General features: G+C 38.5%; 1 non-coding gene across 1 annotated transcript; it reads left to right on the top strand.

Annotated features, from left to right (window-relative positions):
• The first annotated feature begins 1,008 nt into the window (after positions 1–1,008).
• Positions 1,009–1,081, top strand: TRNAG-CCC (transfer RNA glycine (anticodon CCC)). Its single transcript has one exon. It is a non-coding gene; the product is annotated as a tRNA-Gly (tRNA).
• The last annotated feature ends 12,074 nt before the right edge of the window (positions 1,082–13,155 follow it).

Here is a 13,155-nt window from a genome sequence, read left to right as displayed (position 1 = left end):
GGAAAGTTTCACGTTTCCTTTAGGTATGAAACTAAATAAACAGTATCGTGACTTCACTATTCAGAGTAGATAAGAATTGTCATATATAGTTAAGCATGTAAAATATTCTAATTTTTAATTAACTAAGGATAAAATTAACTTATTTCCTTTCATCCAAAATTATGATGATTTTCATTTTTGGTCTTCCCTACTGTTATAAGAATTTAATGATTGTAAATAGTGTGACCAATTTATAAATAAACATATGGTTTTTATTATCTCAGAATTTGAAAGTCATTTAAAGAGGAAGCTGCTTTAAAAGTTCATACTTTGTGATATGACCCCATACAAAAGTATACATAATTATCTGATGTTTACCCATACATATTTTACACACTTTACTACTCATAACAGTGGCATCTCCCCTACTTCAAATTTTTGTAATTCTTACACTCTGTGGAATAAAATTCATTAGTTGAGTTTATACTGAAATGTATAAATTCCTAGTTTCATGCATTTTATGTATAGTCCTTTGAAGGGTCCTGATCTTATGCTTTCACATAGTACGAAGCACACAGGAGACAAAACAAAGTTTTGCTAAGTTGAAAACTACAGTTGTGGATTTTGAATGTGTAATACCAAACTGGTTCTGTAAAAATTATGAAGGTTAGGTTTGTTCACGAATATCAGAGAATGTTCTCTCCACATTCTCTGAATACATGGCTGAAAATTGATAATTTCTCAGCAGAGGCTTTCTCAAATAGAGATATCAATACCACATAGTTTGTTAAAATAAAGTTTCAACAAGGAACCAAGAAGGAAACTGCATCCCCACCAAAAAAAAAAATGTGATTTTATTTTTTTAATTTTTTGGCCACACCATGCGGCTTGCAGGATCTTAGTTCCCTGACCAGGAGTCAAACCCATGCCCTCGGCAGTGAAAGAGCCGAGTCCTAACCACTGGACTGCCAGGGAATTCCCCCCCACAAAATGTAATTTTACTTTTTTTAAAACAACAAAAAAGGGACTTCCCTGGTGGTCCAGTGGCTAAGACTCTGCACTCCCAATGCAGGGGGCCCAGGTTCGATCCCTGGTCAGGGAACTAGATCCCACATGCTGCAACTAAGAGTTGGCATGCCACAACTAAAAGATCCCACATGCCACAACTAAGACCCAGCACAGCCAAATAAATAAATAAGTATTTTTTTAAAAAGTAACTATCTTGACTGATGTGGAGCAGTGTTTTCAATGTCTGGAGGTGAGGAGCTGGGAGTATTTTTGTCCAGCAAAGCATTGTCAGTTCCATTAATTATGTCAATGTATAAAGGAGAGTTTTTAGACTTTAATTTACTGAGTGTCTTAAGGTTATAATTTTAAACAATAACTTTCTCCATTTTTTTAGAATCTGCTCTCTCTAGCAGATAAAATCTATCTTGGTTGATAGTTTAATCAAATTCATTTCGGTTTTTGCAAAATTCCTTTTTTTTCAGATTTTTAAGAATCCTGAGATCAAGGAAATAAATGAAAAATTTCTAAAAATGTTCATGTATACTTAAAATGCTGTAACTACATGTATTAAATCTATAGAAAAACTGGTGGTAGCAACCTGCAACTAAGATTTAATAGCTTTATTTTGCAAACCATAATAAATTTAATAACTTTATTACAACATTTACTTATAAATTACAGTTTGACATAATTATAAATTAATAAATGGCATCAAATTATATGGATTATTAATCCGGTGGCTGATCATCTGGTTTCTTCTAGCATCTACCAGAACTACTGAAGAGCAGGCTGAGTCTTGAAGAAGGTGATCCTTTAAGCACCTATGAATCCCTGTGACTAGAAGGATCCAGGCATCTCTTCTGTAGGACATTGCAAAGGAAATGTCTTCTCCTCTCCGATATTTCCCTGCCCCCAACCAACATAAAATATATTACAAGAGAGGTATGAAAATGTAGAAGTGTGTGGTTCCAAAAATCCACTTTCTTTTTCATTTATTTATTTATTTATTTGGTTGCACAGGGTCTTAGTTGTGGCAGGTGGGCTCCTTAGTTGTGGCTCCAGGACTCCTTAGTTGTGGCATTCGAACTCTTAGTTGTGGCATGCATGTGGGATCTAGTTCCCTGACTCGGGACTGAACCCGGGCCCCCTGTATTGGGAGCGCAGAGTCTTATCCACTGTACCACCAGGGAAGTCCCCCCAAAATGCACTTTAAAAAACTGTTGAGTCAAGGATTCTTTGGTTATAAGCAAAATGAAGCTATCCAAATTAACTCAAGTAAAAAGCATGAGGTTAGAAATCCATAGGGAAATCTCATGGATCCCAAATACAAGTATAGGAATCGTCAAAGCTATCAGACCACTGTTCTCTCAATCTTTCACTAGGGCTGTATGATTCCTGCTTCCTTTAGCACATCTAGGTTATGGCTTATTTCTGAAGAACGGTTTTCTCAGTTTATTTGTATGCATACAGCAAAAAACGGCGCCTGTCCTGAGTCTACCTGACCTTACAGCTCTACAGCCTCTATGGAGTTACTGACTCAGTATCTAGGTCTCTGGTTAAATAATCAAACAGAAGAATCTGATTGGGTTAGGTTTCTCCCCTGGTCCAATCAGCTGTGGGTCTGGAGACAAAGTCTAATGCCAGTAGGGCTGCCGCTACCAGGAACTGTGGGTGGGGCAGATTCTCTGAGAAGGGCATGTGGGTGGGAATGAAACAATTACTATCTCAAGTTCCCAGATACAGGATATGTTGAAGTTGGACTTTCTCAGTTGGTTTCTCCCTCCCTCCCCCCCTTCTTCCCCCTCTTCCTCCCTCCTTCCCTCCCTCTTCCTTCCTTCCTTTTTCTTTCTTTTCTTGCTTTCTTTTTTGTTGGAAGTTCAGGCTATGGAAGACAGAAGCATATTCTCCTTAGAGAATATCAGCATATTCTCCTTATTTCAAAAAAAAGGCAGGGTTTTGGTATGTGGCAGGTATACCTTAGTCTATTAAAAATGGGTGAGGACGGACTTCTCCGGTGGTCCAGTGGTTAAGATTCCACGCTTCCACTTCAGGGGGCACGGGATTGACCCCTGGCTGGTGAAATAAGATCCCACATGCCAGCACTACGTGGCCAAAAAAAAGGGAGAGGGGTATACTAAGGCTACTGGTTTCCCAAGTAATTTTCTAGTGTCCAGGTCGAGAGGAAGCTTTGAGTAACCAACTAAAACCTGTTTCCAGATGCCAGAATAGTTTTCGTTCTAAAGCTCCAAATAAAGATATCCTAAGAGACTGGCATCTCCCTCGTGGTCCAGCGGTTAAGAATCCGTCTTGCAATGCAGAGGACGACGGTTTGATCCCTGGTGGGGGAACTAAGATCCCACATACCGTGGGGCAACTAAGCCCGGGCGCCGCAACTACTGAGCCTACACGCCACAACTAGAGAGCCCACATGCCACAAACTACAGAGCCCATGCGCTCTGGAACCTGTGCGCCAGAACTAGGGAGAAGCCCACACACTGCAAGGAAAGATCCCATGTGCCGCAATTAAGACCCGACACAGCCAAGAATAAATTAATTAATTAATTAATTTTTTAAAAAGACATCCTAAGAGAGATAACATATTGATACTGATAGTTTATTGATCCAATTATTCCTTTAATTAACTTTCTCAAACAAGAAGATTACAAGAGAATAAGCCACGAACAGAACTTAATTCTTTAATATTTTGGTTCCATTGCCCTAATTTTAATACCATTGTATGTGTGATGAAAACAGAAAAATCACATTTTACTCTGATTTTTAATAGTTTGAGGGATCACTTCCTTTTATTAATTAATTGTTAATAGGTTATAATAAGTTGTAGTGACAATTTGCTTTTACTAGTGCTTTGCATAGAACATGATACATTCAGTTTAGCACAGTGCCTATCCAGAAACCAAGGTACTAATGTACAGTATGGTGACTGTAGTTAATAACACTGTATTCCATATTTGAAAGTTGCTAAGAGAGTAGATCTTAAAAGTCCTGATCACAAGAAAAAGAAAAAGAAAAAAATTTTTGTAACTATTTATGGTAGCAAATGGTAACTGGACTTATTGTGGTGATCATTTTGCAATGTATACAAATATCAAATCATTATACTGTACACCTGAAACTAATATAATGTTATATGTCAATTATACCTCAACAAAAAAATAAATAATTGACAAAGAAAGCAAGCAAGCAAGCAAGCAAGCAAGCAAGCAAGCCTAGGTATAGAGTTCTCAGGTAAAAATACTTTTTTCCTCAAAATTTTGAAGATATTGCTCCCTTGTCTTTAAGCTTCCAGTGTTGCTGCTGAAAAGTCCAGTGCTCTCTGATTCTTTATCCTTTGATTTTGACCTTTTTTTTTCCCCCCACTTGGAAGCTTTCAAAATCTTTACCCAATGTGTTCTGAAATTTCACAGTTATATGCCTTGCTTTGGGTCTTTTTTTTTTTTTCTTTCTTTCTTTCATTGTGTGGGGTGCTGGGTGAGCCGTTTCAATCAATATCCTTCTGTTCTGAAATTTTTTATTATATATTTTTTTGATAATCACCTCCTCTCTCTTCTTTCTTTCTCTTATTATTTGGGTATGGGGACTCTTGGACTGATCAACTAATTTTCATATCTTTTCTATCTTTCATCTCTGGCTTACCCTGCTTTCTCAGAGATTTCCTTAAATTTATCTGCCACCTTTTTTTTTTTAATCACTCTCAGCTATCCTATTTTTAATTTCCAAGTACTTTTTCTTGTTCTTTGAACGTTTCTTGTTTATATATTTTATGCAGTATTCTATTTTTGTTTGTTTTGTTTAGTTTTTATGGATAGACTCTCTTCTCTTATCCCTATGGAGTATAATTATGGTCTTTTTTTCTTAGAAGTTTACTTCTACTTCCTATTATTATTTGTTTTTTCTGGCTTCCTTTTTTTCCTATTTACTTTGATCTCTCTTCAAACACTGAAGGCTTCCTTCAATCTGATACTTGGCTATTAGTATTTAAGCATGAAGCACAACAGAACAGATTGTAAGCTGTTGGATTCTGGACCTCACCATAGGAAGACCAGGTTGCATTTTTTAAAATTGAAATGAGCCTCAAATGTCAGTATGTAGATAGAGCTCTTTCATTTGGAGCTACTCAGTTTCTACAGAGCAGAAGCCTCCAAACTCTGGGATATAAACTTGATTCTGGTTTCTGATATTAAACATTAGCACTGGGGGGAGGGGGAGAATAGGGCTAATTTTCTGTAAGATTTATAAATTAAATACTCAAAAGAACTTACTTCCTGTAGTACTTGACTTAAAAATTTACCATAAGCAATAGACACAATAACTAAATTTCTCTAAATATTTGTCCTTAGAAAATGCGGACTTTTAAATTTCAATCTGACAGGTTTTTTAAGATGGAGTGGACAGTGGGACCCAAAAGATTAAAAACCTCTACTCTAAGAAAACTTTATGTTTGCCAGCGGCATTGGAAGACTAGAAGAGAACTGGGGGTTGGGGGCTTTAAGCCACAGTTATAAAAGGCTTTTAGAAGCCGCAATCTAGAAATAACAATTCTGTGAACTTTCTGGAACCAGTACCTGAGACCCAGGTGGAAGAGCCCTGCCCTGGACCCAACATGTCACAAACATACCTAAAATGAACTTATTAAATAACACACAGGCACCTCTGATACTTGGAATCCAGTGCATATTGCTGGTACAATTGTGACTCATAAACATCCATTCCTGGAAATAACACCATTTAGTCCCCAAGGAAATAATTCTCCACATCTTTTGCCCTATGTCTACAATACAAAAGGCAACTGAATACAAATACCATGGAATACGGTTTATGGTGCGGTTGACATAGGAGAAAGAACTTGCTTTGGAATGTGGGGAGGATTTGAGTAGCAGAGACAGATAAGAGAAAAGACAAAATAATTAACTTGTCAAATTCTTCCTCTCATTGTGAATGCAATAGCTTTTGGCCTAATGAAGTATCTTCCCTAGTGCCAAGTATCCATTTTCTTGCTTCTCTCAGGACACCAGAGATACTCACAAATTAAGGTAAAATTTCAAGCAGTTGAACATAGTGGCTGAGGAACATTTTACAATACTGAACACTTTTATATTATTCTTCAAATTGTGTGTATGTAGGTGCAGACATAGCATACATGAAGTGTGATACAAACTCCACATTAGGAAAATGGACGTGTTATACTAGAATTGCAGATAGTTTGATTTTCATAAAAATATGTAATAAGGTTTCATTAAATTTTCAAAAATTAAATTTAAAAACTTTATAATTGTGAATTTGAGTTGTTAATATTAAATAAAATTCATATATTTATTGTTTTTAATTTTAATGGGTAATTATACGTTTGGTAGGAAAATAGCTTTTTGAGGTATCTGAAAATAATTTTAATTTGTGATTTTTTTTACATTTACTTTAATTTATATTTTATACACATTCAAAATAATCACTTTTTTAATCCTTTGGATGACAGAATGAGTACAAGTTGAGATCATGACAGAAAAAGAAGATAGAAGAGTGGAGCTCAAAAACAGTAAAAAAAAAAAAAAATCTCAAAAGGAAAAATAAATTAAAAAACCTTCAAAGAGGCTACCTGCTCGAATATTTAAAAACTGAAACAATGAAAGTGTTCATGAACCACATGAAATTTGCAAACAGCACATTAAAAATTCTTTGCTTACTGAATATTTAATTACTGATGAAAGTGACTAAGAAACTTATGTTAACATATTTTGCCAGGACACTGGTCAACTACACTGTTTATAAATGACTTTGTCCTTTTCCATTAAGGTCATTGTATATCTTTTCTTATTTTTAACTTTACATCTACTGTTAAATATTTAATTCGGCTTAGGAAACACCATCATCACTAAATTTGTTATATTCTGAGTTTCTTATTCTCTCTTAGTAGTTTCACTTTCTTCTATTACTTGTCTTTCCCCTGTGTCTGATAAGTTGAATACAATACAGAAGATGAAGGGGAGTCATTCCAAACAAAACTGCTTTTCGACTTTTGGCATATCTCCTCTTATCCATGTTAGTCACACCCAAGAAGTCAAATAGCTTTTGGGACAGATTACATCTGGGCACTTTTGTTTCACGATTTAATGTAAAACATCTCAGGCATTGCAATATTGTTCCTTTCTTCGGTACTTTTGCTTCTGTATTTTGTAGTAATAATACCATACCTTATCTACAGTTTCCAAATCACTTTTATTACTTGTAATGCCAGTGAAGCCCCACAACAGCCATGGGTGGTAGAACTCACATTTACATTAGAAAAAACCATGTTTTCAACACCATCAAAGTGACAGATTTGTGACAACCAGTGGTATACTGGTAAATGTTTAACAACTGTCTCTTGGAGGATATGGAGAGCCCTGCTTGTAGAGTTTACCAATTTCCTTGAAGTGACTGCTCCCAGCATGGCCAATGTCAAGCTACCTATGTGATGTCAACTGGCTCCTAAAAGTTCTGAAAAGTTAACAAAGGGCTCTTGCAAACAAGAGGAAGTGAGCTCCAGCACACCAACAGTCACTTTAAATTGAATCCAAAGTACATGAAACATATACATGCATATGTGCCTTGTTTTGAGATTAGGATTATCAAAATAAAAAAAAATTGAATATGCCAATGTAGTTGGCGAATTAAACCAACAATGAAGCTATTAAGTGGTAAATTATCAATATATGTGGTCTCAATTACAAATGCTTTTGGAGTTCTCAGAGGGTAGCAAGTTGATGGACAGGTTCTAAACTGGCCGTCAATGATGTCCAACTCATGGTACTTATGCCCTTGTGGAATCCACTCCCTTCAGTGTGGGCAGAACTTGTTACTTTCTTCTAACCTCCTTAACCAACAGAATATGGCCAAGGTGATGGGATGCCATTTGTGTGATTATGTTATGTTAGACTGTAACTTTTGTCTTACTAGCAGACTCTATCTGTTTCTGGCTTTGATGAAGCAAGCTGTTATGTTGTGAGCTGATCTATGGAGAGGCCCACATGGCAAGGAACTGAGGTCCTCAGTCCAACAGCTTGTAAGGAACTGAATTCTGCCAACAACTATGTGAGCTTGGAAGCAGATCCTTTCCTATTGGAACTTGAGATGAGACTGCAGCATGGACCAATACCTTGATTGCAGCCTTGTGAGATACCATGAAGCAGAAGACCAGCTAAGCCATGTGCAAACTCCTGACCCACACAAATAACGAGATAATAAATGTGTGTTGTTTTAAGCCACTAAGTTTGTGTAATTTGTTATGCAGCAATAGATAACTAATATAGTCAGTGTGTACTGGAGTATTGTCCTAGAGAATGTTATGTGGGATTGTAGAATTAGAAATTTAAAATTTAATGAGTTTTGATAGTGCAGGGATTGGAGGGGGCTTTGAGGGAATGTTGGAAGATAAGCTTAGTTTGAAAGAGTAGGGTCTATTAAGAAGGCACTTAAAAATTCATTTATGGGAATTCCCTGGCAGTCCAGTGGTTAGGACTCAGTGCTTTCACTGCTGGGGCCTGGGTTCAATCCCTGGTCAGGGAACTAAGAGCCCTCAAGCTGTGCGGCATGGCTGAAAACAAAAATTAAAAATAAATTTTTTTAAATAAAAATAAAATAAAAATTCATTTATTCAACTAATAATGATTTAATACCAACCTTATGCCAAATACTTTTGGAGGGCAATGCTATACAGTATTGAGGAAAGACAAACAAGATTTATGGAGCTTAAAATCTAATTGCGGGTAAGAGGGAGCTGGCAATCAACAAACAAGTAAATACAAGAGAACAATAAGGATTATGCAGAGAATTAAAGCAGAATGTCATGTTAGGGAGTGACTAGCTGCCTACTGTAGATTAGGTGGTAAGAAAAGGTGTGGCAGGCCTGTAGATTGTCCCCTGCATCCATTTTTTCCCTCTTTCCTTCTAATAACAGAATCCCCCAAGTTTTGACCAGGCAACTTGCTACCCAGGTAGCAACCATATTTCCCAGCCTCCCTTGCAGCTAGGTGTGAACATGTGACTAAGTGAGCAAGACTGATGTTACAATTTCCAGATCTTGTTTTCATATGGAAATTGTTTTTTTCTCCACTTTCTATTTTTCCCCCTTTTCCAGGCTGAAATGTAGACAGGTGTGGACCAGCTTCAATCATGTGAACAAAGATTGAACCTTCTGAACAATCTAGAACAGGCTAGAAGTAACCTGGGTCCCTGAATGATTTCATGGAGCAGAGCTGCCCACTCACTCTTTACCAACTGCCTACCTCTGGACTGTTATGTGAGAGAAATAAACTTTAATATTTTTGCGTTACTATATTTGGGGACATCTTTGTTATAGTGCTGAGCCTATGCCCTGCTACTACAGGTGACCTCTCAGAAGAGGCAACATTTAAGCTAAGACCTAAGTGACAAGAATGAACACACCATACAAAGAAGAGGAGAAAGAGCATTTCAGACAAATGAAAAGGACCTAAAAGGAGAAAGGTCGGTATGGCTGGGGCACAGGGAGTGAATGGCAGAGATAAGCTTGGAGAATTAGACTGGGACCAGATCACATAGGGGTTTCAAGGCTAAGGTAGGGAATTTTTAGTTTAAATGTTATGCAAAACCATTCGAGAATTTTAAAATATTAAAATAAGAGAAGTGTCATAATTGGATTTAAAAAAAATCACTCTGGCTGCTCCATGGTAAGTCATCTGAGGGGGCAAAGTGAAGGCACTGAGATTTTTTTTTAAATCTTTATTTATTTATTTGGCTGTGTTGGGTCTTAGCTGTGGCACGCGGGATCTTTCACTGCGTTGCGCAGACTTCTCTCTAGTTGCAGTGCGCGGGCTCCAGAGCGCACAGGCGCAGTTGCCCCGCGGCATGTGAGAGGGATGTTCGTTCCCCAACCAGGGATCGAACCCTCGTCTTCTGCATTGGAAGGCGGATTCTTAACCACTGGACCGCCAGGGAAGTTCCAGAGAGATTGTTTAGAAAGCTACTGCAGTAGTCCAGGGGAACAAATTTTAGTGCTCTGAACTAAGGTAGCAATGAAGATAGAGGATAAATCCTTGAAATGTTTTAGAAGTATCATCAAGAAGGCTAATGATAGATTGGATTGGTAGGAGGAGTGCAGGAAAGGGTGGAATGAAGGATGACTTTGGGCTTGAGCAACTGCTATTTAATGAGATAGTTGCTACGTGAAGGATGGACCATAAGGATGCAAGAGCAGAGCAGAAAGGTCAGCCAAGGAGCTTGAATTGAGGACAGCTGGATTTTTTGTTTTTGTTTTTGTGGGGAGGGGGCAAGTTTTGCTGTGAAAAGGAATAGCTCTCTTAGCCACTTTAGCTTCAATATGCTTATTAGACATTCAATCTGAAATGTCAGGTAAGCAAGTGTCCCAAAGGTCTGGAATTCAAAGGAGATGTCTGGGTTAGAGATATCAATTTGAAAGTCACTAGTATATGGATGTGTTGTAAAGCCATGGACTGGATGAAGTAGGTCACTCAGGGAGAAAGTGCACACGGAGAAGAGGGCGGAGGAGAAGCCAAGGGCACTGCAGTGTTGGATAGAATATATAGATGTCAAAGGAAAACCAAAAAAAAGAGAGGTGTCACAAAAGCCTGGAGAATTGTTTCAAGAAGGAAGGTGTAGTTAATTTTGTCAAGTTATTGAAAGACAGTTAAATGAGGACTGGCATCATTCTTTGAACCACTGGCTTTGACAAGATGTGGGCCTTAAGAAATATCCATTTCAAGGGTGAAGAAGAGATGAGGAGGTGAAGACCAAAAGTATAGACATGTCTTTTAGGGAGTTTTGCTGTTGAAGGAGAGCAGAAAAATTGGGTGCTAGCTAAAGGTAGTAGTGGGGTCAAGTAAGGATTTTTTTAAATTTGGGTAAGATTTCAATAGGAAGGATTACTAAAGAGAATGAGGGGTGAGGGGTACAGTTAGAGGTGTCTTAAGAAGGTCTAGGGGATGGGAATCCTTTAAGTCCTTTAGGCAATACTTTATGTGCAAAGCAAATAATGTTCAATAAGAATTTCTTTTTTAAACTTGTAAAGTGGGAAAAATCATCAGTGATAAAAATAGGGCAGATGATAAAGGAGTGACAGATATGTTTTGGACATACTAAGTTCAGTGAAATATTTAAATAAGATTAACTGACCAACTTAGTACAAGAGACTTTGAGCTTCAAGATAGTAATGATCCTTAAGAAAAAAATATATTTTTATATATTATATAAATATAATGGTAGACACCATTTAAATTATCCTAGGAACTTCCCTGGTGGTCCAGTGGAACTGAGATCCCACATGCTGCAAGGCATGGCCAAAAAAAAAAAAAATTATCCTATATCAAATTAACAAGGACCTACCTTGCCAAGATTCTCGGCACTTTTATATTCCCTTAAATTGCATTGGGAAAGAGCATAACAGTAGTTGAAAAGCAACTAATTATAAGCAATTACAAGCCAAATTATGTTTATACCAAAATTAGTGTTTGAGGTGGTTTAGTAGACTGATTATTCATTTCAATAAGCAACTATCAAATAATTGAATAGCTTGTAAAACACATAAATACTTCTTTTATCTTTATACCAAGTGTAACCACCGCATTCTCTTTGAATTATTATTATAATAAAATAAGCAACATTCATTATCTTTTGTCCCAATCCCCAGTTTGAGTTGGATGCTTTTAAAAACAAGGCAAGAGTAGCATATGTACCTAGTGCACAACATAGCTTCTTTCAACAGGTTTGACATAGAAATGCGAACAAATTCATGCTCCTGTAAAGACAACTACTACCCTGCAGGGAATCTAGAGTACAAACTCGAAGCACGTCTTCTTCATTAAGTTTTTGACGCTTACAACATTGTCTTATTTCACTTGTAGTTGAGGTAAGTCTTTCTCTAAGGATGATAAGGAAAAGTCTTTTGTCTTGTTACAGTGCTGATTTTTACGTCAGGTTGGGTTTTTTCTCCCATATTTCTGAGTAAAAGTCACAACTTTGTTACCACAATTTTGCCACCTCAGGTTAAACTGTTTGACTACGACTCGACAACTTTTACAGTTTACTTGATTACTGAAATTACAGATTCAAGACTCTAAATCACGACTAGTGATAGCTCTGAATCCCTGTTACGTTCATTTCCCTGCAAACAATTTCAGATTATATTTATTTTTGGCTCATTTTTATTGAATGAAGGAGTCTTTAAATTCTGTAGTGCTTCACAATTTTCAAAAGTCTCACACAGATGATTTCATACAATCCCAAAATAACCCCCCCTTTCCCCCCTACCCCTTTATGTCCCACTTTCAAATTATACTTAATAAATCAGGTTCTAGAAATAGTTTTGCAGAATAAAGTCCCACCAGTTGACCTAATTGAGCGCGGAGTTGCCAGTGCTTCACGGCAGCTACAGCGCTGGGCCAACTCGGAGGCTTGGCGAGCCACATGCTGGGAGGTAGGTAGAGCCGGAGCCCTTCGAGGCTGGGCGCCACGTTGCTTCTCCCTTTTTGAATAGGGAGACAACGCTTCTGGCTATTGTGTAAACCGGTCGAGAACTGCGTTCATTCGCACATCAGCTAAAGCGAGAGCCCAATTAAAGCGCCTTCTAATCCGACCCTTGGCAACATGTGCGTCACGGACCAATGTTGAGTTTTAATGCCTGGCTTCGTTCGCCTTGGGAAAGCTTTCTTGAGAGAATGGCCGAGTACCTCGACAATCGCGACGAAGTGCACAGGATCAAAACCCCCACGCCAGCCCAGCAGTGGCCACCGCCCCCGCCGAACCCCGCCAACCCTCCAGAGGACCCACCCATGTTCCCCGATAACCAGTTGTTTTACGCAGCGCTACACAGCCTTTCCTCACTCCGTCCCCACTCTCCCACCCACTCCGCATTCGACCCCAAGTTTGTAGTCCCCAGCCGAACAACAGACCGCCGTCTCCCGCCCAGCTGCCAGCCCGAACCCGCACCGCAGCGAGAGAGCCAGCTCCCCGCGCTCCTCGCGCTTCTCGCAGGCGGGCGGCCAGCCAGCCGCAACCGGGTGGTTGGTGATTGACAGGAGGCTGGAGCAATGAGCCGCAGGGGCGGGACGCTGCGTCACTTCCTGGCCTTTCGGGTAGACGGGGTATATAATTTCGGTGCTCACGCAGCGGCCTCGCTCC

Source organism: Eschrichtius robustus, chromosome 9 (genome assembly GCF_028021215.1).
Source record: "Eschrichtius robustus isolate mEscRob2 chromosome 9, mEscRob2.pri, whole genome shotgun sequence".
Taxonomy (NCBI): Eukaryota; Metazoa; Chordata; class Mammalia; order Artiodactyla; family Eschrichtiidae; genus Eschrichtius; species Eschrichtius robustus.
Note: the sequence above shows the minus strand (reverse complement) of the source record. Positions and strands in the feature narration are given on the sequence as shown.